This window comes from Bombina bombina, chromosome 1 (assembly GCF_027579735.1).
Source record: "Bombina bombina isolate aBomBom1 chromosome 1, aBomBom1.pri, whole genome shotgun sequence".
NCBI lineage: Eukaryota > Metazoa > Chordata > Amphibia > Anura > Bombinatoridae > Bombina > Bombina bombina.
In genome coordinates this window covers 356,705,333-356,711,590 of record NC_069499.1, presented here as the reverse complement: position 1 = coordinate 356,711,590, position 6,258 = coordinate 356,705,333, and the positions used below count along the sequence as shown (strand labels likewise).

General features: G+C 38.0%; 1 long non-coding RNA gene across 1 annotated transcript in view; it reads left to right on the top strand.

Moving 5' to 3' along the window:
• Positions 1–658: 658 nt before the first annotated feature.
• LOC128637887 (uncharacterized) overlaps positions 659–6,258 on the top strand; it is a 28,395-nt gene continuing 22,795 nt past the window's right edge. Inside the window, exons 1-2 of the long non-coding RNA XR_008399014.1 lie at positions 659–717; positions 1,149–1,234. This is a non-coding gene — a long non-coding RNA (uncharacterized LOC128637887). The remainder of the gene's footprint in view (positions 718–1,148; positions 1,235–6,258) is intronic.

Below are 6,258 nucleotides of genomic sequence, written 5' to 3'. Positions count from 1 at the left end.
ACTTAAATATAATATAAATTAGCTATGGATACAGAATTATTTTTGTGCTTATAGAAGATAATAGAATCTTCAATACTAGCTACAGTTCTAGCTTACAAAGTATGTCCTGAATAGAACAAGAACATAAGAATTGGATTAATGTATACTGACATTTGGATAAATTAAAAATCGGCTAAAAAAAATTAAATGATAGGCAGTAACTAACACCCCCCTGGGGCAATAGGTCCCAATGTTATTAGAATGTATAAGGCTTCAGATCGCAGAGTCTTCACAGAAAGTTCCATCCATTTAACAGCCATCACATATAATCCTAATATGTTGCCCTAAGAATAAGTAGGCACTACCACCTATGAAAAACAGAAACAGTACTACCCCACACTGGCTCTCCAAAACTCATCTCCCATTAAAGCATCACACAGCTCTGGCTAGTCACGTAAACCAATCCAATAGCCCCCCATAGGGCTCCAACTGTAATATCGGTATGTCAAATCTGAGTAGACGGGGGAAAACGTACTGTTCTCTTCCAAAGTGATGTTTCTAATGTGTGGCTGCCCATTTATGGTCGTGCGGAAAGGGCCCTTCACGACCGAATTTACCAAAGCAGGTTGATTAGCTGAATCTTGCGGTCTGGCACACAGGTTCACTGGATCATCCATCGGATTCCGCAAATATCCTATGCTTTGCTCCTGAGGGTCGGCCACATCTCTCAAGGCACAGGTCAGTAGATGACATATCTTTACTCTGACTTAAATTTAAAGGGACATGAAACCTACTTTTTTTCTTTTATGATTTAGAAAGAGCATGTCATTTTCAACAACTTTCAAATTTACTTCTATTATCTAATTTGCTTTCTTATCTTGATATCCTTTGTTGAAAAACATATCTAAATAGGCTCAGTAGCTGCTGATTGGTTGCTGCACATAGAAGCCTCATGTGATTGGCTCACCCATGTACATTGCTATTTTTCAACAAAGGATATATGAGGAATGAAGCAAATTAGATAATATAAGTAAATTACAATGTTATTTAAAATTGTATTCTCTATTTGTTTGAATCATGAAAGAAACATTTTGGGTTTCATGTCCCTTTAATGAGGGGTCATCCCATGTTAGAGCCATATCATAATTAGTAGGCCTCTGCCGTTCCAGATGTTCACTTTCCTGAATGCCCGCAGGTTGAATTTTCCATATCCAAGCATCAATACTGCGAATGAAGCATCGCCTCTTCAAAATCCGTAAGCAGGATTTGTAGCTTTAAAGAAACGTCTTCCATAATGTGTGACATAGAGTAGCATTTTGTAAATCATGTTATTCTGCGATCTATCAAAGATTTAAGACAAATGAAATGTGTTCAGCATATACTGCTGTTTATCCCATATCACCAGGAAAATGGGGAGAGTTAGATGAATGCCTAAACTGTTAAATGGTCTCAGCTACACACCTCATCTGTTCAGGTTTTCCAGACTGAAATCTTACATAATAATTGTAGTAATCTTTACAAAATGATTTAAAGGAGACTCAGATTGAAAGTTTATTGAGCGATAAATAGGGAGCTCACCGCTCACCTACAGACAGCGCTGGCATTACGGGTTTTTAGAAACCCGGCGTTAGCCGCAGAAAAGTGAGCGGAGAGCAAAATTTAGCTCCACATCTCACCTCAATACCAGCGCTGCTTACGGTAGCGGTGAGCTGGCAAAACATTCTCGTGCACGATTTCCCCATAGGAATCAATGGGGGAGAGCCAGCTGAAAAAAAAAACCTAACACCTGCAAAAAAGCAGCGTTCAGCTCTTAACGCAGCCCCATTGATTCCTATGGGGAAATACATTTTATGGCTACACCTAACACCCTAACATGAACCCCGAGTCTAAACACACCTAATTTTACACTTATTAACCCCTAATCTGCTGCCCCCGACATCTAAATCTAAATAAAATAACTACAATTAACTAAATTATTCCTATTTAAAACTAAATACTTACCCATAAAATAAACCCTAAGATAACTACAATATAACTAAACTAAATACAATTAAATACAATTAAATACAATTATCTAAAGTACGGAAAAAAAACCCACTATATTACAGAAAATAATAAAATAATTACAAGTTTTTAAAACTAATTACACCTAATCTAATCCCCCTAATAAAATAATAATAATAAAAAAATAATAAAAAGCCCTACCCTATACTAAATTACAAATAGCCCTTAATGTTGGGGGGGCATTGCCTCAACGTAATCAGCTCTTTTACCTGTAAAAAAAGTACAATACCCCCCCAACATTAAAACCCACCACCCACACACCCAACCCTACTCTAAAACCCACCAATACCCCATTAATAAAACCTAACACTAACCCCTTGAAGATCACCCTACCTTGAGAAGTCTTCACCCAACCGGGTCGAAGTCCTCAACGAAGCCGGGCGAAGTGGTCCTCCAGATGGGCAGAAGTCTTCATCCAAGCCGGGAAGAAGAGGTCCTCCAGACGGGCAGAAGTCTTCATCCAGGCGGCATCTTCTATCTTCATCCAACCGGCGCGGAGCGGCTCCATCTTCCAGACATCCGACGCGGAGCATCCTCTTCAATCGACGTCCAACTGAAGAATGAAGGCTCCTTTAAATTACGTCATCCAAGATGGCGTCCCTTCAATTCCGATTGGCTGATAGAATTCTATCAGCCAATCGGAATTAAGGTAGAAAAAATCATATTGGCTGATGCGATCAGCCAATAGGATTGAGCTTGCATTCTATTGGCTGATCCAATCAGCCAATAGAATGCCAGCTCAATCCTATTGGCTGATTGGATCAGCCAATAGGATTGAACTTCAATCCTATTGGCTGATTGCATCAGCCAATAGGATTTTTTCTACCTTAATTCCGATTGACTGATAGAATTCTATCAGCCAATCGGAATTGAAGGGACGCCATCTTGGATGACGTCATTTAAAGTAACCTTCATTCTTCAGTTGGACATCGATGGAAGAGGATGCTCTGCGCCGGATGGATGAAGATAGAAGATGCTGCCTGGATGAAGACCTCTTCTTCCCGGCTTGGATGAAGACTTCTGCCCGTCTGGAGGACCACTTCGCCCGGCTTTGTTGAGGACTTCGGCCCGGTTGGGTGAAGACTTCTCAAGGTAGGGTGATCTTCAAGGGGTTATTGTTAGGTTTTATTAAGGGGGTATTGGGTGGGTTTTAGAGTAGGGTTGGGTGTGTGGGTGATGGGTTTTAATGTTGGGGGGGTATTGTACTTTTTTTACAGGTAAAAGAGCTATTTACTTTGGGGCAATGCCCCGCAAAAGGCCATTTTAAGGGCTATTTGTAATTTAGTATAGGGTAGGGCTTTTTATTATTTTGGGGGGGGTAATTAGTTTAAAAAACTTGTAATTATTTTATTATTTTCTGTAATTTAGTGTTTTTTTTTCCGTACTTTAGATAATTGAATTTAATTGTATTTAGTTTAGGGAATTAATTTAATTATAGTGTAGTGTTAGGTGTAATTGTAACAGGTTAGGTTTTATTTTACAGGTAAATTTGTCTTTATTTTAACTAGGTAGCTATTAAATAGTTAATAACTATTTAATAACTATTCTACCTAGTTAAAATAAATAAAAAGTTGCCTGTAAAATAAAAATAAACCTTAAGCTAGATACAATGTAACTATTAGTTATATTGTAGCTATCTTAGGGTTTATTTTATAGGTATTTAGTTTTAAATAGGAATAATTTAGTTAATTGTAGTTATTTTATTTAGATTTATTTAAATTATATTTAAGTTAGGGGGTGTTAGGGTTAGGGTAGACTTAGATTTAGGGGTTAATACATTTAATATAGTTGCGGTGACGTTGGGGGCGGCAGATTAGGGGTTAATAAATGTAGGTAGGTGTCGGCAATGTTAGGGACGGCAGATTAGGGGTTAATAAAATTTAACTAGTGTTTGCGATGTGAGAGTGCGGCGGTTTAGGGGTTAAAATATTTTTATAGTGGCGGCGATGTCCGGTTCGGCAGATTAGGGGTTACAAATTTTATTTTAGTGTTTGCAATGTGGGGGGGGGGCTCGGTTTAGGGGTTAATAGGTAGTTTATGGGTGTTAGTGTACTTTTTAGCACTTTAGTTAAGAGTTTTATGCTACAGCGTTAGCCCATAAAACTCTTAACTACTGACTTTTAAATGCGGTACCAGGCTTGACAGGAGAGGGTGTACCACTCACTTTTTGTCAGACTCATAATACCGGCGCTATGCAAGTCCCATTGAAAATATAGGATACGCAATTGACGTAAGTTGATTTGCGGTATTTTCGAGTCTGGCCAAAAAAGTGAGCGGTACACCTGTACCTGCAAGACTCGTAATACCAGCGGGCGTTAAAAAGCAGCGTTGGGACCTCTCAACGCTGCTTTTTAACCCTAACGCACAACTCGTAATCTAGCCGATTATTATTATTTATGATTAATAACATGTCTCACAATTCTGAAAATGACCCTGGGTGAAGATAGAGAGCTAGTTTTGGATGAATGAAATAAGTAAATGAGATAATTATCTAGATTCTGCACAGCCCTTCTTAAATAAACAAATTGCATGTAGTTTGTATGTTTCAGTAAATGTTTTCCATGTGCTAAATAAGAACTCCAATTGAATTTCTTGATTATATTAAGGTGATGTAAATAATGAAAACATATAGCTATCATGGTATCTTAAACTGCATAATTTAATACAATTACAATTTAAAGGGAAATGAAGCCCAAAATGTTTCTTTGATGATTCAGATAGAGAATACAATTTAAAACAACATCCCAATTTACTTCTATGATCTAATTTGCTTCATTATTTAGTTATCCTTTGTTGAAGAAATAACAATGCACTTTAGTGAGCCAATCTTTCTGTCTATCGTCTGTATTATCTGTCTATATGTATCAGAGGTGTTTATACACATAGGGGAAGTCTGTAAAAAACCATTAGATGCCATTAAAAGTAAAATCTGTTAAATCCAAATGTTGGTGGTCATGCAAACAAACAAACTTACATACTCCAGTGTATATTATGCCCTCCACACAATGCCCATCATACCTAAAATCATCCTGTAGAATACACCACCCCATTGTAACTAGCCCTCCAGGCAACTTGCAATATACGCTAACATTGTCTTACCCCAGTTCTTCTCCTCCTTTTTTTCATCCTTGTAGATCACCTTCATATGAGCTGGTTTACAAGAGTGTAACTATTGGCCTCTACCCATTTGTCTCTAATAAATGCTGCCTTGTATGTTAGACCTTGTTTATAGTGCTGGGAAATCTGTTGGCGCTCTACAAATAATTGATATACAGTTTCATTACGGAAGATTAATTCCTTAATAAATATGGTCGCAGTCTTTCCAAGATGCTACCAGGAAACTGTAACACTGTTCCTTTGTGGCATTATTGTTAATGAATAATTGTTTGAAAAGGGAATGACTGGTATTTATAAAGTAAGGGTTTAAGACAGTGTGTGTATGGAATACAAGAAAAAGGCATGACAAAGAACAGATGTGCACCAGTACCTACAGAATGCCGCACTTAGTACAATCCTTGACCTGATATTGGATGGACAGGGCCAAAATTGGACAGCAAGAAGTAGCCCAAGTACGACAGGAAACAGAACCTTAGGAATGGAAAATTACATACTTATAAGAAAAACTATGTTAAACCTTGCGCAAATGTAACAGTGAAAATATGTGCACAGTAAACAAAGACAAACATAACACAACAGCACAAGACAAACACAAAATGATGATACAGCATGACACATAAATTAAGATCATTGCGATAGTTTTGCTTGCACACTTGAAGGGACAGTCTACTCCAGAATGTTTATTGTTTAAAAAGATAGATAGTCCCTTTATTACCCAGTCCCCAGTTTTACATAACCAACACTGTTATATTAATATACTTTTTACCTCTGTAGTTACCTTGTATCTAAGCCTCTGCAAACTGCCCCCTTATTTCAGTTCTTTTGACAGACTTGCATATTAGCCACTCAGTGCCCTCTCATAAGTAAGTACACAGGAGTGAGCACAATGTTATCTATATGGCCCACATGAACTAGCGCTACCTAGCTGTGAAAAACTGTCAAACTGTCAACTAAGTTCCCCAGGACAGAGAACAGAAAGGCTTCAGTAAACATTGCTGCTGCTGCTGCTGGGAGGAGCTGGAGCACAGTCTGGTTAGGGGGATAGTGAGATCCTCTAGTAAAAGGCAGTAACACTTCCTACAATACATTAATGCAAGT